General features: G+C 42.8%; 1 protein-coding gene across 5 annotated transcripts in view; it reads right to left on the minus strand.

The window, feature by feature from the left end:
• The window catches only part of LOC139260297 (C-terminal-binding protein 2), a 318,546-nt gene that overhangs the window by 212,407 nt on the left and 83,048 nt on the right, over positions 1-23,091 (minus strand). Inside the window, exon 1 of one of the 5 annotated variants that reach the window (XM_070876737.1) lies at positions 18,554-18,621. The exons of the other annotated variants lie outside the window; for them this stretch is intronic. The gene's annotated coding sequence lies outside the window, so the exon portion shown is untranslated. Of the gene's footprint in view, positions 1-18,553; positions 18,622-23,091 lie in introns of those variants that run through there. 5 annotated transcript variants of the gene reach the window in all.

Below are 23,091 nucleotides of genomic sequence, written 5' to 3' on the forward strand. Positions count from 1 at the left end.
CATCAAGCACCCCCAGGTCAGATACAGTAGTTTAAATGCCGAGTAAATAGCACGAGATTGTTCTTGGGCTGGCCGGATTTTCTTGCCACTGGAAAAGAAAATTGAGCAGAGAGTAAAATGGGTTGTCGATTCGCTGTTTCCCGTTGTGCACTGCTGCCCAAAACCAATTTCACCCCCAATGATTTCACTCTACAAGACCCAAATAATGGGGCTTCATTTTGACATTGGGCGCAAAATGATTTGGGCACTGAACTTGCACACTTGGGGAGGCTCAAGGCTCATCTTACAATTGCTCGTGAGCTTCATTGAAATAAATCTAGCCCTTCAAATTTTGGCCAGCATGACCGCCAGGTCGGCCCGCAGTTAGGTCCGGGAGCGAACGGGATGGGAGCGAGTGCGGGCCGACAGCTGCCTGCAATATTAAGGTGGAGAATTCCTGCTCTTCCTAGCTCTAAATTAACTCAAGTTAAAAAAACTTATTTGCTGGTTTCTTCCACTGTCTCTAGCGATCACTTTAAGGACTGCTGGTTAGGCCACTGCAGAGCCTGAAAAACTAGTCTTAATGAATTTTCCGAAAATAGGTGCAGAACAAAGCCCGAATGCATGTGTAATTTGGGCACAGGCTGCTGCACTGCTAAAGCCATTGTTGTTACACCTGTCCTACACCTGTAAAACAGGCATTTCAATGTTGAACTTAGACGCAATGTTTTTAATCAACCTCAAAAGCACCCCATACTGCATTACTCTGGCATCATATTCTACCTTACTCATTTTTTGTGGTCAGAGTTAGAAAATACCTATTTTCCGGCAGACTTGCAATTCAGCCGCAAATGAGGTATCAGCTGTCAAACAATGTGACTTTTATACCATCAGCCTGGATCAAACCCAGCTTCCAGAGGTAAAACAATATTGTTGCTAACTAGTGCAGCACCGAATTCAAGGAACAAAAGTGATTTGAAAGCAGCTACTACAGATATACCCAACACATCTCAATCGGCTGTCAGCTACATTTGCTGTTTTAACAACTATTTGAGAGGACGATGATGGCAGAAGAGGTTTATTTGTTATTTTGTCCAGAAGATCAGGGAACTTGTCAACAAATGCTGCAAACTCATTCAGAATGATTAACAGAAAATGTCTGCCTGTGTCACTAAGCTGCTTGCCCCATTCTATCAGTGGCAGGCATTCATTGTGAGGATTTTTTTTGCCCTTACCAGATGTTGGAAAACTGCAGAGTTACTTTCCGTTTCTACATTTGCCAATATAAACTGACACAAAACTAGTTCACAAATCATCAACTGAGTATAAATGAATGAAGATATTGAGAGACTTTTGCTTTGCACAGTGGATTCAAACTGTTCCACAAAGAAATCATGATCAAATTGATTTAAATAGGATCAAAAGGATGCTGGAATAATAAAGACTGGATTGTTTCCTTCAGTAACGTCCCATTGTAACAGACTTCATGAAATTCACAGAGTACAAGCAACCTGTGATCTGTGCAACAGCTTAAACTGGCTCCGCAAGTTATATTCCCATCAATGTTTTAATATGGTTACTAAGGCTGGAGCAAGTTCCATGGGTTCTGGCAGTACACTGGCATCTCGTCCAAGTAGTCATTCTTCGTGCCTGGACAGAGAAAAAGTTGGCAGGCTGCTCTGGGCTGAGGTTCCTGCTGGCCCAGGGACTCTTAAATCACTTGCCATATTTTCACCGCCATCTCAGCAGGCTCTGGCCTACTTGGGGGACACACTGAAAGGGGAGTGAGAACACCGGGTGAGATCAACTAACTCAGCATAGGGCGGGTATAGATTCTGGGCCCTTCCTGCTCTGTGTGGGGCCCAGTATTACACCAGGTGAGACCAGGTGACTGTGAGAGAGGAGAGTGTACAGGACAGCAGATAATGAGAGCTATTTCAAAGAGAGACTCTAATAAAGAGAATCTTCACATTGTTAGTAATAAATCCTGTGTAGAGGAGCAAAAGTAAATAGTTGAATAATTGAGAGAATTTTGTAATGTTATTAAGACACACAAAAGAAAACAAAAATTTCCCAATAGCAAGATCTGAAGGTCAAGACAAATGTAAAATATTGAATCATTTGTCAAAGGCATCGAAACAATCTCAAAGGATCTTTCAACAAAGGACACCAATTAATGAAATAATGCTGTAAATGGTGATACAGATAAAAATAAAAATTAAATGTAACCAATTTAGGAAAGTTCAGCAGCACTACCCATGGCAACATACATAAGGGCAGCGCCTCGAGCTACTTACCCACTGCAATCATCAAGTGCAAAGCATTGGCGAGCGGGCATTGAGTAGTCATTTGAAATGTATTTTGGCTGCACAATTGTGTCTGCAGCTGGAATCCAGGAGGGGGGATGAAATAAGGGAGGAAATGGTCTCACATGACGTATTACAAATTTAGAACTCATTTCCTCCTTGGATAGAAGAAAGAATTTTGAGGAAAAAAATGCAAGGCAACTAAAGCATACTTGACTGGCTAAGCAGCATGCTGTACAGGAGGAGGATTACAATTAGTGCCCCACCATAACAATACATTAGTACCTATACAGCATTAACACCACTTCTGATCTCTGTCACAATCTGTTGTAATTAAAGCACATCATAGCAAATGGCTGGATTAAGGTTTATATTACACGATAATATATTTACTTCAGAAAATGTGCAAACCTTTTTTTATTGCTGTGATAAATACTAAACAAAGTACCATTTAAAACAGGAGTGCCTTATGTGTTTTCATCTTCGCTGGCACTCCACAACATTGCATCCCAAACACTTTGCCAACAAAGTCCACTTGTATGCCTTCAACACCTCCATACTTGAATATACCAACACTCTCCCTCCAGGCCTCCCATCCTCCATAAACTCCAATGTGAAAAATCTGCTGCACATATCCTCCTCGCTAAACCCATAGGGGGCAGAATTGCCCCTTTTTCTAGCCCTGTTAGCACCTCCCCGGGGGCTAGGCAGTTTTCGCTCACTTTCGGGGGGGGGGGGCGCTACCTCCTCCCGAGTAATTGCCCGGGAGGTTTGTCGACATGACGACCTATCAGTGTTGCACCACGCGGGCCGCTGCACAACCGTCACGGCGACTCCTCGCCACCCGGACCATTTAACGCCCCGCTGGGGAAATTGCCCGAGGGCCGCGACGCTGATGGACATCCGTATTCAGGCGCTGATTAAAGGGGAGGGTGCTAGCGCCCTGGGCCGCCATCTTTATTTATCAGCTGACTCTCGGGTCGGCTCGAAGATGGCAGCCCTAGCATGGTCCGGGCCACCATTGTGTAGCCCAGCACTCCGTCTTGGGCGGCAGGTTGCAGGCCCGGTCACACACTGCCTTGGTGGCCCAGTGGAGGCCATCAGAGATCGTGCATAGTGCACAGCAGCAATCCCCTTTAATTGAAGGGGAGGAGCATTGAAGCACATCAGCGCTTTGCGGAGCATCTGCATAGCATTTGAAACTCTGCCCCAGTAGCGCCCCGGGACCCACCCCCAAAGGAAGTGGAGCACTGGAGATTGCGCTCCACTTCCTTTGAGGGGTGGTAAGCCCAATTCAGCATCGGGGTGAGATTTCCACGCCGAGCGCTAAAAGTCCTGGACCTGGAAGGTTACCACCCTGAATCGGGACGTGGGGCAATTTCACCCCATATCTCAAATTTAAAATCCCTATCTTAAACTTTAAATTCCTCCATGCGCTCATCCCATCCAAACTCTGCGACCGCCACCAGCCCCCCCCCCCCCACCACCACCACCAAATTCTCCAGTCCTCTGATTCTCTTCCACAACTCCCTCCCTTCATCCCACTATTAGGAGTAGAGAAAAGTACTTGCATTTATACAGTGTCTTTCAGGACGTCTCAAAGTGCTTTAAAGCCAATTAAGTACTTTTTGAAATGTAGTCATTGTTGTAACGTAGGAAACGTGGCAGACAATTTGCACACAGCAAGCTCCCTCAAACAGCAATGTGATAATGACCAGATAATCTGTTTTTCAGTAACATTGATTGAGAGATAAATATTGGCTAGCACAATGGGGATAACTCCCCTGCTCTTCTTCAAAATAGTGACATATAATCTGTTATGTTCACGAGAGGGCAGATGGGGCTCAGTTTAACGCATCATCCGAAAGACGGCACCTACGCCAGTGCAGCACTCCCTCAGTACTGCACTGGAGTGTCAGCCTAGATTTTTGTGCTCAAGTCAAAGCGTGAGACTTGAACCCACGGCCACCTGACTCAGAGGCGAGAGTGCTAACCACTGAGTCTTTAGCCACCCAAGTTCGATCCTCTGGAATTCCCTCCCTGAACCTCTCCACTTCCCTCTCCTTTAAGAACTACCTCAAAACCCATCTCATTGACTAAACCTTTAGTCACCCTTCCAAATCTCTCCATTCATTTGTCTGCGAAGCATCTTGGGTGGTTTTTACGTTAAAGGTGCTACATTAATTGAAGCTGATGTTCGGAGCATATTGTGGAGCTTTGTGTTGAAATTATTAATTTGCATAGATCTCAAACTGCAGATACTAACTTGGTGTTCTGATTTAGGATTTGTCAACCAACAAGCAACACCCACAAAATTCAAAACCGGAGAAACCAGTAAGAGATAAAAGTACAAAAGACCCCAGTTGTCTGGGCCTCAAAGGTTAAAATGCCAAGGGTCATGGGCTGCATATGACCTTTCGGCTACAGTGTGCACATTGCAGCCTTAAAATGATTCCTTATGAATATGAACAGTTTTTGCGTCTCAATGTTATTCAAAGGCGCATTCTTGTTTGAAAGAAATCACAGTAACAAGGAATCCAACTAGAGCTTTCAAAGAATGTCCTGCCAGTATGATTACAGTGATGTTCACAGCTCATTCCAGGAGTACAATAGAAGCTCATGTTTGTAGCAGCCTTTTATTTTTATTTGTACCATGTGTATGGATCGCTTACCAGTGACGCATGTGTATTTCTGGCCTGCATTACTATTCTTCACAGTGAGAGCCGCCAATCAGACTGTGTGACCATGCTTCAACAGGAAATCACTCATAATCTAGCTTCAACTGCTCAGAAGACCAGTCATGACAAACTAACCACTAGAAAAAAAACAATTAAATGCAGTCTGAATGCTATTCCTATATCTCCCATTTGATCTCCAGTTGTAACAGACAACAAATTTCTGAGACTAAATGTAACCAGGTCCGCCTCACACCACGCACTGACGTACTGACACTCACAAGTGGATCTTATCACACTGGACCTGCCAGCCCCTGAAATATGAACTATAACTCAGGCTGAACACCAGATGTGAAAATGGTTTGAGAGTTATTATAGATACACATACACACAAACACACAGCTAATTTTCGCCACTCTTCCTGTGCCATCCTTCTGTTACACTTCTGTGACACAATCTTAGGCACATTTATTCTGGGAACATTCTTGCAGCTAATTGGCTCATGCACATTTCTTACAATGAATTCACGAATATGCAAATACGTTAGCTGAACAGTAGCAAAATAAAATCCTGTTTCATGTTTTAATGTTTAATAATAAAATGAATCTTTGATGGTATTTTTTTCATCTATTAGAGTTGCAGAACAGAAACTACTTCGACTGCACTATTCTCTTCAACTTGCTCACATTACAGAACTCCCACCACCAACTCTTATCAGCTCTTTGCTGCTAGATACATGGAGCCTTTAAAAGGTAGCCACTCATTCACCTCCCCCTCCTCCCACAGGCCACATTACTCCAAGTCTGTCTGCTGCCTGCCTGCCTACCTTAGCCTCCGCCGCTTCCCACTTCGCACTCAAGCTTTAGGGCTTCAACGACTGCACCCCCTCGTCCTGCTGGCACTTGCAACTAAAATATTGCATCATTTTCAGCCTACTCACATTTCATAACTCCAGCTCTCGCTCCCTCTACGCCACCAGGTCCTCTTCAAATAGTGCCAACCTGAACTCTAGCCACTCGCCCTTCTCATACTCCTCTCCCAGGCCCTGCTGCTCTCAATTCCACCTTCTGGTGGAATGCAAGTTGTTGTTGTTGAGATTGTTGCATGTTCCGCCATCATTGCCACCATTTCCCTCACTTTTTTTTCTCTTTTCCTTTTGCTGTCTATTTCTCACATTGTTGCTCACCCTGCCTGCACTCGCTATCTGGCCCTCGAGGTAATGATGGCCAATTTCATTTCTTCCCCTGTTTAACGCAACTACCAACAGGCTTCATTACTTTGTATTTTCTTAACTTGTATTCAAGTCCATCCCTCTTTATTTATCTATCTTTTATTTCCTTTCATGACTGGTCCCCTGCATTTATATGAACCGTAGCCCCATTTATTTCCTTCTTTCCCATCGCACTCTATTTTTTTCTTTCACTCATCTTCCAGTCACAGCCTTTCTTCTTTTTACAATTTTCCTGGACCCTCACACCACTATTTGCCACAACAAACAACAGGTAACACCCAACCCATCCAACTCCATCAGCAACGCCTCATAAGCTCCACTGCATTATGCAACAATGCATTATATTCCATATAAATGCCATTCCTAGCATTATAAGTCAGCGTATCCTCTGACTCACTCAGGGATTCACTAAATGATGTACATCACAAAAATATATGTCTGGAGTGCATTTCTTGTCCATCAGATTTCAAACGACACAAATAAATTTCCGCATTACACTTCAGAGTAGAAAGAAACAAAGGAACAGGCAAGGAACACAAAATATTGGAGCCACGATGTCTGCAGCTTCTCAACTGATATCTTTACAAACTCACTGGGTTTCTTTGACACAAACTAGACTCTGCAGTCTTAAGGGGCCACAAACCTACACTTTCGCAGAAGCAACCATACATTACGTTTCACATGATTTTATGTTCCTGTCTGCAAAAAAAAGGCACTACTTTGACTTACCTGAAACAGCACTATAGATTTGCTCGTTTATGTATTTATAAAAATGTTGCATTGAGCGTGCACTTTATCGTTCCCATTTCAGGCTTCGTACTTGCTGCGTCACACCCCAGGCATCACTCTTGATATGTACATCATGCTTTCACATAATTGGCTCAAATTCCATATTCATAAGGCAGCACTCAAATCACAAGTGGTGACATAGGGAGCGTATAAATCAAACGTGAGGAAAGCGGGTGCATACCCTTCCAATCAGCAACTGCTAAGGCCACACTCAATCACAAATCAAACTGAGCCACCAGCAAAATCCAGCAATAAAAGGAGGAGCAGGGGAACAAAGCAAATTGCTCCAAAGAGTTACAATTACCTGGATGTGCCTATTTAAAGCAGGGCCTTGAAGGCAGAGGCCAAGTTAGCAACTAAACCTCATAATTATCCTCCAGAACCAAGACTGTATATTAGATCTAAGAACATAAGGAATAGGAGCAGGAGTAGGTCATTTGGCCCCTCCATTGCTGACCTGATCTTGGCCTCAACTCCACTTCCCTGCCCGCTTCCCATAACCCTTGATCTGCCAGTATATTCACCATATAACACTGAATTTCATACTTACTTCCCACAAGACGTTCCTGTCACACTAGTTCTATTATGTTTTTTCCATCACACCCATCGGTCATGATTAAACCTACCTATACACCTCCAGTGTGCCAGTGCAGCCTTCGGCCTTCAGAGGAAAAGAGTGTTTGAAGACCAGGCCCTCAAATTTACCACCAAGCACATGGTCTACAAGGCTGTAGTACTACCCACTCTCCTGTATGGATCTGAGGCATGGACGATGTATAGAAGGCACCTCAAGTCACTGGAGATATATCACCAACGATGCCTCCGCAAGATCTTGCAAATCCCCTGGGAGGACAGGCGCACCAACATCAGTGTCCTCGACCAGGCTAACATCCCCAGTATTGAAGCACTGACCACACTCGATCAGCTTCGCTGTGCAGGCCACTTAGTTTGCATGCCAGATACGAGACTCCCTAAGCAAATGCTTTATGCGGAGCTCCTTCGTGGTAAACGAGCCAAACAAGGACAGCGGAAACATTCTAAGGACACTCTCAAAGCCTCCCTGGTAAAGTGCAACATCACCACTGATACCTGGGAGACCCTGGCCGAAGACCGCCCGAGGTGGAGAAAGTGCATCCGGGAGGGCGCTGAGCTCTTCGAGTCTCAACGCAAAGAACGTGAAGAGGCCAAGTGCAGGCAGCGGAAGGAGCGCGCGACAAACCAGCCCCACCGATCCCTTCCCTCGACGAATGTCTGTGGCTCTCGTATCGGACTGTTCAGCCATCAAAGAACTCACTTAGGGAGTGGAAGCAAGTCTTCCTCGATTGCGAGGGATCGCCTATGATGACATTTACTTACTTCTGGATGCTCCAGTTTCACCTCCCAAATAGGTACATTGTTGTACATTTACCTTCGAGACCTCCAGCTCCATTCCCAAGATTGTTCTCCACAGCCCTGCCCACCTGAGAGCTTACAAAATCAGCCTCTGGCCTAATGCTGCCTAGGTGCTTTCTCCCTCATTGATAATACCCTCCGGAGCCTGATGCGGCTCCAAGCCCCAGCTGTCTGTATCCATTGTCACCCTGGCCTAACCACCCGGAACTTGTACGCCCAACCTAATCCCCCTGCCCGCATCAGAGTTACAGCCTAAGTGGCCCGCATCAGAGTTACAGCCTAAGTGTCCCGCCCTCTTAAAATGCTCTGTGTTGTCTTAAAAGATCTTAAACAACACTGAGCTGGTTCCTGCTAATGGTTGGGCATGTGGCTTTCCTCATCAGTGCGGAGAATTCCCAAAAGGTTTCCCCCCCAGCACTGTGCATAGGCAAGCTTTTATTTAAAATATATCTTAACCAGTATGCATGGAATGGCAGATTTTGCAGCTCAGTGCTGAGGAAACCCTTTTCCAGACGTCTGGGGAGTGAAGGGAATGAGCTTTCCTTCAGCTCCTCTCCCCCACACCAGCTCTCTGTAGTGGTATCTTCCCGCCTCCACTCTCCTTCCTACAATGCCTTCCTCCTCCTATCCCCATCCTGTGTAACCATAACTTCCCCCGCTTCCTCCTCGCCTAATGTGGACCACCCACGTCTTTCTCTCTGATCCACCTTTCCAAGAAAACCCTAATTGTGCTTTTGGTTTAAGCAGCAGCTGTAACCATTACTATTCTCTGCCGGCACTATCCCAGTTCTGCCACATTCAAGACAACACTTCTACTCCCCCTCCAGTACTCTCACACCCCAACCTCACTCTCCCACTCCTACTCCCTTTCCATTACTCCAAAACACCAGGACCCTCCACCAAATGCTCCAACACTCCACAACCAATTCCCTGCTTCTTCCAGACCCTCACCGATGCCACACCCACCCACTCTCAAGTCTACCACATTCCAGAATACCCTCTGACTCGCACTGAGTGCCATCATAGGAGAGTTACTACCTGTAGTTTATTTCCTCAATCTAAACAGACAGCACAAAAATGCAGATGGGGAAAACAGGACTTGGTTTTGAGAGCCAAAAACCATGTTAAAATGCATGTTAAGTAAATACTGATTCTTTTGTAATGCCTATTACGTTAATCTTCAAATTCTTCAACACCGTGACAAATGCTAGAAATTAGCTGTTTCCAATTCCTGCATTATGTCCTTAGTGGTACAATTTTCTATTAAAGAAACCCATTATTTTTGTACTCCCATCCAATATAAATGTAGGTAGATTAAAGAAATAGTGGCCAAATGCATCTTATTTAGTTTATTGTTAGTGGTCTGCTCCGTACATTCTGCAGCAACTCAAAATTCAACCATTGTTAAAGAGGGGGAGTTTCAGTAAGCACGGTACTGCTTGTGTGTGACACTGATGAAAATGACAGAAACAAGAATAGTACCTCTTTAACAAAGGAAGCAAAAATGTAAATAGTGATGACGCCAGTGCATTACCACCTTTCAGAATCGGTATGAATCTTAGCAACCAACGCACCATAGCAACAAAGTGTGCTAGACTCCATCATTGGATTCTGCTAGGTACCACTTCACTTTGGTGGGAGCAATTGCCCAGACCAAAACCCAATTAAAGAACAAGAATTCTGAGAAACGTCAACCATTTCTTCATATTGTAGAACCGCTATTGGATAAATGGTTCTCATTTGTAACCTCCAAACTCTTTATTTATTTAATACAATATATTATCTATCTTCTGCTGGATCAGAAGAGAGCAAAATGTAAATTTATTTTGAAAAGATTAATTGCAAAGATTAAGTTTTTTTAGTTTCTTTCTGTGCAATCATTAAGGGTAATGGATCTTTTTAAGTTAATATTGAAGACAAAATACTTTTTTCCGAGGAAGAGGAGCTTCTTATCAGAAGTTGAATCACATAAAATGCTTTAAAAAATTACACTACTCTAAGAATTGCTCTTTTTTGCAGGAAATTAGCAATTAAATGCTCGGATAGAATGGTCTTCTTTAAAGTCTACAGGTTGTGAAGAGACAGTTTTTTTTCCTTTGGGGCAAATAACGTCGTCTTGGCATGATGCAGGAGTGATGCCGCAATCACAAAACTCAAGGATGCAGTCAAAGTACACTCACAATCACTAGTATGTTATGTGGCATCACGCCTGCAGCATGCAATATTCTCGCTATCCCATGTATTGCTAGTCAGCACAATTGGATTAGCAGGATTTTATTTCACCAAACCACTTTTGTTCTGACAGATGCGCTCCTCTGCTGCTGTGCAAGTTCAGACTCAGTGAGAAGTACTGTACGGAGAAAGCTACACCTGGGGTTCAAAACGAGGTTCAAAATGAAATCACTGTGCACACTGGTCGTCAGCTCCGCTGTCTGTATTGGACTGTAAAGTTATTTCAAGATCTGAAACGGAAGTGGCTGCTGATCTTTATAAAACACAAAGTGAACTCTGTCTCTCACCATATGTATGAACATCAAACAGTGCAAATTATTCATTTCCAACTGAAAGGGTCGCCCACCTCATTGAAAGATTTAGGGTAACGGAGATCAGTGGTCCCACTGGATTACCAGAAATATAACAATAATTATATTAGTAAAAGTTTCACTCAAGACTCACTTTGAGAATTGAAGTTTAAAGAGTTTATTCGTATTGCTATTAATTCAACACCAACAGAAGTCTGCCAGATGCCTGTATGCAGTTTCCATAGACATCCATAAGGGGGCACTTTAATCTACAACTGATCTCCAGTTACACTGCAGCAGCCTCTGCAATGACAGCCGTCTGGTATATATCAAGCTGTGCAGTGTCAAAGAATGGATCTGCTCTGTGTCAGGGACTAATCTTTTTAATTAAGAATACAACATTAAATAATAATTATTAATACATACATACAAAGAAAACAAGTATTATAACTGGTGAGAAACTAGAAGTGATTATGTTTCCCCCAATTAAACCTTCAAACCCGCCTGCAGCAGGATGATGTCAGAACATTTTGACACATTACCGTATGCAGCATGCTCTGCTCCATGAGTCAAACTCCACTCTGAATACATGACAGCCACAGCATTTCCTTCTGTTATAATGTGCTCTGTGACCATTTAGCGCCTGCTGGTGTGGCACTAAACTAACTTGCTTCACACAGCTGTAGTCACAGGGACAACTTCCAGCAGTGACCGAGTCTAGATCGTGTCACGCTTAACGAGACTGCACTGTCACTTAGTATCTATGTCAGCCAACACCCCTTTCTACCTGCGCCCCCCCACCGTCCCCCACACTCTCTGTCTGGATTGACTCCATGGTTTAAATTGCAGTGTATTAAGGACACATTTATTCATTTTCTAATGACAGAACATGAGGAGAGCAAAACACAGAGTTCCTTTACCAATAATGCATACATTAAAAAATTAATTAACAGAAAAATCTAAGTGCTTCTCTGAGAATGTCACTGCGATGTTTTAAGACCAGTGGGAACGGATAAAATGCAGACACAAAATGAGATTTAACGAACTCAGAACCAAAAGATTTTTAAAAAACTTTAAATCCGTAAGTCTGGTCTAAAAATACTGTACCAGATGTATCTTTCCCCAGTTTTACTTTATAATACTTCACACTTCAAATTTACAGAACTGGAACTAACTAACGTTCTACAACAAAATATCTGAATTTTAAAACTTAATAAACCCTACCAGCCTATGGAATCCAAAACTTTTCCTCGTCTATTCCCATGTTGCACAAAAGTAAAGTATGAATTGAGAAATTTTATCAGGAAACTAGGTATTAATTTTATGTAACTTTAGATGTTTGTGAAGCACAGACCATTGAATAAATGTCTGTGCCTCATTTGTGGTAACTGAGACAATTTCTTATTCCACTTAATCCTATTAACTACCTCAGTTAATTGCGCTGGAAATAGTAGATTTTTACCATTTGTCTTCTATTTCTGTGACACACTCTCACTATAAATATAAATATATTTGATAACTGGCGGTGTGAGAATGAGCCGAAGCAGGGAGTATTACCAACCAACAGCGGTAAGTAACAGATTACATATATACCTGTGAAATACAGAGTTCCAAAAATTAAAGCAATTATTAAATATGAACAGGACTATATATTCCCTAATTTCAAACTTCAATCCTCCCTAGCAGGATCAGTGTATATGGGATATAACAACAAATGGCAGGCAAGCATTAAATGTTTTCAAATTCAAACCGCTCCAGTTACTTTGTGCCCAGTGACACCTCACGAATGGATGCTCCGAACCAGCGGAGTTAGGCGATAACTGCAGCTATACTACTCACTCGTATTACGAGCAAAGCGGGACGAGCTTTTCCAAGCAGTTTTCCCCAAGAACAGCTGCAGTGCCAGACTGATAGTTATGCAGCAGGTGCAGCAGATCAGGCTGCTGCAACACAAAACCTGCAATATAAGCGGAGCATTACTCATGTGGGAGCATGTCCTATTGTTGCAAAATATCAGTTAAATTATCATTGGACGTTACATGAACTGAAGCCTGCAGGCTTTAGCAAATTAACAAAATACTTTTTTTTTTAAATAATCTGGATTGGCAGCATTTTATGATGATAAACCTTACTTACTCAGAGAAACTAAATATAAATCCCAATTTGAACTCAGAGCATGAATCAGGCAGGGCAAGCAGGAAGCTCCCCATGACGTTGCCAGCATGATGGCTGGGCGATCCTCATTTCAATATGATTGACGGGCTCCCCACCCGATCGGGCCAGGAATCGGATAGCCCCGCCTGCTTTATGTACGCAATTTCCAACAGGATTCCCGAGGCCTACTTAAAGCAGGACTGCAACTCTTACAGCGAAGTGGCACTGGCTGAAAACAGATGTCATTCAAATACTGCTGCAAGGAGGGGAATCTGAGAGATGTCAGCACACTGCCCCCTGGTTTTCTGATGTCTCCTTGGAGGTCCTCGAGGGGATTGTCAGGGTATGGTTCCACAGCACCTGTAGGAGCATCACTATCCAGCAGGGCTGGTCAGAGGTGGCCGACAGGGTCAGTCCAGCAACATCACCTCCAGAATCTGGCTCAGTGTAGGAAGAGGTTCAGTAACCTCACAAGGGTGTGTACTGTATGCACCTATGAGTATGCTCACAGGTTTGTGGAGCTGTTGAGTTGGGAGTGGCTAAGCAGTCACGTGATGTTCACAAGACTCAATAAAACCCCAGCCAGTTGGGTTCAAGGGATCGACGATGTGGTTGTGAGTCTGGTGAATGAACTGTAATGTGTAGTGTGATTGTTAAACCTTTGCTAATAAACCAACTAGCTCTTAATAGCAATGTGTTTCTATGAATTCTTAAGCAAAGAACCTATGAAACAAATACATTACAGGGTGAGTACAGCTCTTCATCTCTCCAGCTCTCTCAACAACACCTGACAACACTCCTTCCACTCCCCCACCCTGCCCCAACCACTCTCAACAATTTCATCCCCTCTGTCGCATCCTTCAAAACACAATCACAAGGTTGCAGTGCAACATTTCTCTTTCAAAACATACTCACCTCATCCTTTCCTCTCTTCACAACACACACTAACAGCATTCTCTTCTCACACCCTAGCAACTCCTCCCAGGACTCCTTCCTCACTTGTCATTCCACATGCTTGGTTTTACATTCATCACCTCCAAAGCCTCATCAATCTTACTTATTCTTCAGCTCTCAGCACATGCTCTATATACACAAGCCTCACACATCTCCACTTTACTTTTCAACAGCCAATCATTAACTCTCACCCTCTGTTTTTGTAGGACAAGGCAGCACATAATGCGAGGAAGAGGACCCAAGATCAGGGGAGGAGCAGACAGCATTGTAACCCTTACCCAAATGGAGTAGGAAGCCCTGTAAATGAATATACTGGGCAAAGCCCTGAGCATCAGGGAAGGTGAGGCTTTGGGCTTATCTGATCAGGGTGTCTACATATTACTTGTGATCCTTCATTCACCTCAGCAAATATTCAGTAAGCTTCACAACTGAAAACTGCATCTGAAGATAGTTACGAGCTAATGTTCAACCTCTCATTGTCATTGTAATTCTTGTCCCTTTACCCTTTGCTCTAGGTCCTTCTCAGCAGCAAAAGCCTCATGAAGAAGACACCTCGTAGGAGGAGTCACATGCTCCATATTTTGTATAAGCTTGCACGATCCTATTTCTGTGATCAGACACTGCCTGGGCATTAATGGAGTGGTAGTCTTTCCTATTCAAGAATGCTGCTGGCTGGTGTTCTGGTGCCCTGATGGCAATGTGTATACAGTCAATGATGCCCTGGATGCGAGGGAACTCAATGACTGCTGCAAATCTCCAAGCTCTCTTGTGTGGACTGTTGGAGGGAGTCTCAATCCAAGATGTTCTCATGCACCTCTTAGTGGTTCTGATATAGTCGAGGTACATTCCCATAAGGGGGAAAGGTAGGGCAACCAAAGTCAGAGCTCCCTGACGAGAGAGATAGAGAGTAAGATGAAACAGAAAAAGAGCGCGTATGACAAATGTCAGGTTGAGAATACAAGTGAGAATCAGGCTGAATATAGAAAGTTCAGAGGGGAATGAAAAATAAAATAAGAGGGGCAAAGAGAGAGAGTAGAGAATAGATTGGCAGCTAACATAAAAAGGAATCAAAAGTCCTCTGTAGACATATAACTAGTGGAGGGGTGGGGCCGATTAGGGACCAAACAAGAGATCTATGCATGGAGACAGAAGGCATGGCTGAGGTACTAAATGAGTACTTTGCAACTGTCTTTACCAAGGAAGAAGATGCTGCCAAAGTCAAAGTGAAAGAGGAGGTAGTGGAGATACTGATGGGATATAAATTGTTAAGAGGAGGTACTAGAAAGGCTGGCTGTACTTAAAGTAGATAAGTCACCAGGACCAGATGGTGAGGAAAGTCAAGATGAAAATTGCGGAGGTACTGGCCATAATCGTCCAATCCTCCTCAGATACAGGAGTAGTGCCAGAGGACTGTAGAATTACAAATGTTATACCCTTGTTCAAAAAAGGTGTAACGGTAGTGGGGAAGCTTTTAGAAACAATAATCAGGGACAAAATTAATAATCACTTAGACAAGTGTAGATTAATTAAGGAAAGCCAGCACAGATTTGTTAAAGGTAAATCGTGTTTAACTAACTTGATTGAGTTTTTTTGATGAGGTAACAGAGAGGCTTGATAAGGGCAATACGGTTGACGTGGTGTACATGGATTTCCAAAAGGCATTTGATAAAGTACCATGTAATAGGCTTGCCAGCAAAGTTGAACCCCATGGAATAAAAAGGACATTGGCAGCATGGATACGAAATTGGCTAAGTGACAGGAAACAGAGTAGTGGTGAACATTTGTTTTTTGTCAGACTGGAGGAAGGTATACAATGTATACAGTGGTGTTCCCTAGGGCCACTGCTTTTCTTGATATATATTAATGACATAGACTTGGGTGTACAGGTCACTGTTTCAAAATATGCAGATGACAAAAAACTTGGACATATAGTGAACAGTGAGGAGGAAAGTGATAGACTTCAAGAAGATATAGACAGGCTGGTGAAATGGGCGGAATTCGTGGCAGTTGAGATTTAATGCGAGAAAGTGCAACGTGATACATTTAGGTATGAAGAACCAAGAGAGGCAATATAAACTAACAGGTACAATTCTAAAGAGGGTGCATGAACAGAGAGACCTGGGGGTATATGTGCACAAATTGTTGACAGTGGCAGGGCAGGTTGAGAAAGCAGTTAAAAAAGCATATGGGATCCTGGGCTTCATAAATAGAGGCGTGGAGTACAAAAGCAAGGAAGTTATGTTGAATCTTTATAAAACACTGGTTCAGCCTCAACTGGAGTATTGTGTCCAATTCTGGGCACCGCACTTTAGGAAGGATGTGAAGGCCTTAGAGAGGGTGCAGAAAAGATTTACAAGAATGGTTCCAGGGATAAGGGACTTCAGTTATGTGGATAGACTGGAGAAGCTAGGGTTGTTCTTCTTGGAGCAGAGAAGGTTGAGAGGAGATTTGATAGAGGTGGTCAAAATCATGAATGGTTTAGTCCGAGTAGATAGAGAGAAATCGTTCCCATTGGCGGAAGGGTCGAGAACCAGAGGGCACAGATTTAAGGTGATTGGCAAAAGAACCAAAGGCAACATGAGGAAAAACTTTGTTACGCAGCGACTGGTTAGGATCTGGAATTCACTGCCTGAAAGGGTGGTGGAAGCAGACTGTGGCTTTCAAAAGGGAATTGGATAAGTACCTAAAGGAAACAAAATTGCTGGCCGATGGGGAAAGGGCAGAGGAGTGGGACTAGCTGAAGTGCTCTTGCAGAGAGCCGGCACAGGTTCGACGGGCCAAATGACCTCCTTCTGTGCTGTAGCCATTCTGTGATTCTAAAATGGCAACACTGGAGCCCCAGCATCAACATTTCAGTCTATTATTTGAACAGGGTAATGATGCATGGTGGGGAGGGGGAAGAAAAAGGAACTTAAAGGGGAGAACAGTAATTTTTCTTAGGAGGATACAAAAATAAGTTAACAACCCAGAAATCAACATAAATTATTCCAGTTGATAACTTGTCTAAAATTGTGCCCCTGCATAGTGGCAAATATTTCAGGGGTTTTACTCAACTTAAAATCTTTGTAGTCACTAACAGAAGTTCTCCAAACTTTAATTGCCTACAGCAGCATTACTAATTGTCTAAAATACCGCCTGTGCTCAGTTGCTATGGCAATAGGAAAATATTTGCCTGGACAAGTCTTCACAATCAGCACTTTCATCATTTTTGGGAGTTACCAGTAAAAGGAAATACTAATTATTAAAGCACTTAAATTAATAATGTACAGTATGTAGTTTTCAAATGTCCAGCAATTGTGAGAGAGGATAAAATGCCCAGCAAGGGGAAACAATATAAAAAGAGACAAAAATAGTCAGCATTTGATGATAAAAACATTAGCACAATTAACAAAATCCAAATAGGAAAATAGGAAATAAACTAGTTCAAAAAGTTAATAACTACACGCACTGGACTTTAACAAAACAAAGTTCCCACTAGCATTTCAAACCGCTCCGGATTTAATTCATTTTAAATCGGATCCCCATTGAATTCTGGGAGCTATTTAAATTTAAGATAGTTAACTCATGTAAATTCATTGGTACCCGGTTCTGGAAATACACAGCTCCAAAGCACGCCCAAACCAGGAGGCCCGAGGCTGTCCCAAAATTGGGCAAGCTGCCAGCGGGCCTTCGGGCCTCCAGGGGCAATTCGCCCATTTGAAGAAATGAAAATCAGGCCATTTGCCTTGTCGGAAGCGGCCCAAAGTTAAATCCTGGGGGAGGGTGTGGAGTAGCAACTGGGGGAGATGGGGTGATCAGGATACTGTGGGGTTCCAGGGAGCACTCTGCTCCTCCCAGCACCACAGCAATGCTTTTTTAAAGAAAAATGTAATAAAAAGTACCCTTTGTTGACAGTCGGCCAGCAACTGCTTAAGTAACCCCAAGAGGAATGGGTCAGCCTCTCGCTCCATTCTGCAATCTCAAATTTAGCAGCGGGGCCCAAAACACACGTTAGGGGGTTTAACGCCTGTTTAAACAGCCGCCAGAGATGCTTGAATAATCACCCAACTAGGCGTGCTGGGCGCGTCTTTCAGGCATCCTTTGGCCACAGGGTGTTGGCCCATAAAATAGGCCCTTGTCGCGCCCATTTTACGCCTGTAAAACGAGCGCATCAGGGTCGAATTTCTACTCCACCTTATCCATTTCTTGTTGGCTTATTCTGGTTACGTTGAAGTATTTAATATGTTTTACAAAATCCTTCCCTTTATATAATCCCTCCGAAATTGCTATAGTTTGTGGATAAAGTCAGCTTAAAAAAAATGTCAAAAGATCAGCATTTTTTTTTTTAAGTACTAAATACTGGGAACCTCAAAGCAAAGATAGCAAAGATGTCAGATCTGATGCAAATTAATAATACTTCCACATTCTAGGCAGAGCTCAATAGAAAAATGAATGCCGTTCCTTCAAGACAAATGTTTTTAGATGGTACAAGGCTGCAGGTCGTGTTTTTCAGAGGTGTTTTGCAAGTATAGTCAAGCATTTTTCGACCCCTAACATTTGAACCCAACTCACCTCCGAGGTCTCTACAACTGGCAAATAACCCGCTGGGGATCCTGGAGGAAACATGTCAGCTCCGCTGTGTCACGTTCCTGCTCAGACACAAATAGCACCAACAGCAATACAAGGTATAAATCCATAGCCCGACTTTCATTTCCTGTTAGCAGAGCTGGGACTTTCACAGGAAACCATAATATAAAACAAGCAAATGTATGAATCAGTATTTCCTTGTTGGAAATCAAGATGGTGACAGTGCTGAGCAAAATGTGCAATAAAGACAACAACTGTATTTGTAACTGAACAAAATCTGGAAAAACCTTTTTTTTTAAATGTAACTTTTGAAAGGGATAAAGAGCGATCAGGGGCTACTACACTCTTTAGAGAGGTTTATTTGTCTTGAGCATCATACTCCTGCTGCTGATTGCTTCCACATATCAAACAAAACAGATGGATTAAGTAGCAAATGATTAAAGAGATGTGCAGCCTGTGAGGGTTTTACTTATAGTAGGCGAGGACTATTCTAGCTTTGTTAAAATGAAACCTCAAATGCTGAAATATACCGTGACGGCACGATTTTAAGTCTGTTTTTAGCACACTGGAGAAGCCTGTATAAATGACATTAACATTTCCTAAATTCTGGAACTATAATTACATGCATTGCTCACCTTAAAATGCTACAAACCTCAAACCATCAGGACATTCGCAGTTTTTAAAAGCATAATTTAAACTGGTATACTTAAAAATGGAACCAAGCAAGTAATTGTATGCACTGCCTAGCTATTGTATTTAAAAATTCCCTTTATTTAGACTTTTAAGTTAATTCTGTATTAATGTACAGGTATGGGCACAATTGTGGCCAGTTTTATCTTACCAATAAAGAGCTTTCAGGGAAGCCCCTAGGACATTAGGCAGAAGGTACCTATAGGGCTGTTAAGCACAGCATGCTTAATCAGTTCCACTGGGATACATAATTAATCCTGCAATGGTAGGACCTAATAACCCAAGAGTCTCTGTCGTACTCACAACACAGCCAAATTGGGTTCAAATTTACCTAATTGTTTGATCACAAGCTCTGTGGTAACGTCTACCAGTGAATGGAGTATATAAATGAATCAGTTTACAAACAATCATGTATCACCAGAACACTCACTTTTCACATCTCAAATTTGATATCATTCATTATGTAAATGTTGTGTGGTGTACAGTGAATACAATTCCTGCCAAACTTAGTCAAAACCAGCAGGATTTTTTTTGTTGCAAATTGTTCAGTCTAACAATAGGATTTGAACAGGATGAAGTGCCCAGGAGATATTCAGGGTTAACCTCGGGGTCATGGGCCTGCAGTCAAGCCATGAATTCAACAATCTCATCTGGTGGGTAGAGACTTAGCAGAACGAGAACCTCCCACAATGAAGGAGACGGTATAAGTCAAGGTTAAGCTGCCTGGCACAAGATCTTAGAATACGATAAGTGAATTGCTTACAGAATCGGTAAAAGTTGCTCATCTTTTCGAATAGGTCGGGGCAACCTATTATACCACTAAAAATAGGCTCCGCTGTATGGGAAAGCGACTTTCCAATGCAAGATTCATAAGCACGAGGCTGGAGATGCAGAGGTAAATGCAAAGATAAGTAGCTACAGAACGTACTTTGTGTTCTACCACCATCAACATTTTCTGTATCTTTACAAATGCCTCTTTATCACAATGCAATAACAAACTGCACAAGTAAAAAATATAAATAATCAGTAGGCGCATCACTGAGATCAGATTCTAGCTTGTACAAATAAAAAATGTTTATAAAAAGATTGCAAAAGGGAGTGAGGCAGGAAAAGTGAGCACGTCCCTTCAGTTCAAACAAACAGGTAACACCTCCACTTGGCAAAAGGTTGTTGGCTCGGTCTTGTTCTCCCTAAGGAAACAAGTTGATTTTTTATGAGCTTTTATGTTATAATTCTTATGGCAGAGAAGGATTCTCTCCAATAAGACAGTATCCGACATTTCTTTCAACCAATCTGTGTACTTAGTAACACACAGCGGCTTCTCCAGCTGTGTAAAAGTGTCTTGAGGGCCACTAAGAATCTCATAAACAGTAATCACACATTATTGCCTACTCCACTATCCAAGTCCGAGTCTTGTGGTATCCCCGGGTGAATGAAGGATTTTACTAGGCATTTTGAGAAAGGGGGAAAGCAAATCAAAGAACTCTCCCGCCAGATGGTAGCCTCCATTGGCCTCGGAGAGCCTGCCCCTCTGTCCTGCAGAGCCTGACAGGCAAAAACAACGCCACCCTTTGAAAACAGATGTCACATTACATACTGTTGCACTGAGCCATGCAATAAGATTGGATTTCAAGAGGCTTTGAGGGTTATTCCCGACTAGCTCATTCAGCTGTAGAGTTTTCCCTTTGGCAAATCACGAGGCTATAAAGAGTTAGTTAACGTAGCTGCTCTCTGGGAGCAAGAGCAGAAGCAATCTTCGGCAGAAGAAAACCACAGTGTCCCCTTCAAGATATTAATACAGGATCAGCTCACTGTACTTGCCAAAGGACTGCAGACATGTGACTACAAGACCAACAGTAAGCAGCTTGTTTATCTGACTTCCAGCCAGAAGTACTCTCAAACTATAAATAGGCTGGATCAGTCCCAGTGCTCAGAATTGAACTGAAAGGTAACAAAGCCTAAAATGATTTATAGAAGACTCCTTGAGCATTCTTTACAAATACAACTTTTTAAAAAACAGGTTCCCAGTTGAAAGGAAAATGTCATTGCTTGTAGAATCGAACAAAAAATGCCTGACAGGCTTCCTTTTCTAACATCCTACAAAACATTTCAGATCCATGTAGAATTTTAAAACAAATTCCTGTAGAACTCAGGAGCATCATTTTTTTTTGTGTATGTGAAACGCGTAGGATTGCACAATATCTCATGAATCTCAATGGGTTCCACCAGCAACATCTTTTAATTTTTCACAATGAACAGTGCGTCATGTAACGCAAGATACCAACCTGAGCCAAATGCAGTTTCAATATGCAAATGAAGCATCCCGTTATGTTTAAAATCCACTGCAATTTACAAAACCAGACTGCAACCCTTTGTGGTCTGTACCAGAGCCATAAAATTCTATAATATAATACTTATTAGATAATCCCGAAGATTCTACATATTTATACAAGGTAGCTGTAGATTTAAAAAATGAAAATTTACATTTATTTTGACTTTGCTTCCTCCCATAATAATTTTCGAGAAATCTTTTTTAACTTTTAATGACGTATCATATCTCAAATTCCACAGTGCCTCACCAATGGCAGAGGTCATCTTGACTCAAATTCCATGACAGATATGAGGATTTGGATGGTAATACATTTATACCATAGAGGGCAATCTGGGCATTGGGGGAATGAAGGGGAGGGGGGGCGGGGGGAGAAATAGTCATACCGATCTAGAATGCCTGTAGAATCTATCCAAATGGTGGGCCTGACAGAGGAGAATTGCTGCTTCTTCTGTTTTTTTAAAATCAGTATTTTATTTTTAACATGGTTAAGCAATGACCATCACTAATAGCATTCGTAAGAACAAAAGAATTAGAAGCAGGAGTAAGCCATACGGCCCCTCAAGTCCGCTCCGCCATTCAATAAGATCATGGCTGATCTTCAACTTCGACTCCACTTTCCCATCTGATCTCCATATCCCTTGATTCCCCTAGAGTCCAAACGTCTACCTGCTGAATATAATCAACGAATCAGCATCCACAGCCCTCTGGGCTAGAGAATTTAAAAGATTCACAACCCTCTGAGCGAAGAAATTCCTCCTCATCTCAGTCTTAAGTGGCTGACCCCTTATTCTGAGCGTATGGCCCCCTAGTTCTAGACTTTCCAGTCAGGGGAATCAATCTCTCAGCATTTTCCTCAAGGAAAAACAACTCCTTTAATAACACAGCTGTCATTATAGTAAATGTAAAGTTTTTAACTTGAAAGTTTGGCAGAGGTGTATCGTATTGTTGGCCTCGATCATGTGTTGCTTTTAGTTTTGTTCCCCTCACCAAGTTTCTGCCCTCTCCTGAAGGCACTGATTCCTTGCTGGGTGACCGATCCACAGGTGATCCTCTCACTCCAGTAGCTCAACTGAGCAGCCATTATTCACATGCGAGTCTGACAGTGAAGCTCAGCAAGCTATTTGGCCACAGGGAGCATCAGAAACACACAAACTCACACACACACACTTCTAGCCAGGATCATTGGACATCGATCAGGAGTGGGAATGGTGACCAAATCTCTCCTTAACCCAGGGCATCGAAGCTGATCTTAGTGCTCCTGCCACCAGCCTAGCTGAGATCAGCTAACAACACAGAGCAGGGATTGAACCGGAGGCATTCCTGGTTGGTATGGCTCAGATACTTACTCATTCGGTAGGTTCAGCGCCATTGGGGAAGCCCTATGCAGCTTTTATTATGAGTATTATTAGATCAGTGGATTATTCCTCCTAGCCCCCTGTGATAACCTTTGTGAGTTATAGTGTGAGAATCAGCCTAACGACCAAAATCATCCGAGTTTTTA

Source organism: Pristiophorus japonicus, chromosome 3, assembly GCF_044704955.1.
Source record: "Pristiophorus japonicus isolate sPriJap1 chromosome 3, sPriJap1.hap1, whole genome shotgun sequence".
In the NCBI taxonomy this organism is placed as follows: domain Eukaryota; kingdom Metazoa; phylum Chordata; class Chondrichthyes; family Pristiophoridae; genus Pristiophorus; species Pristiophorus japonicus.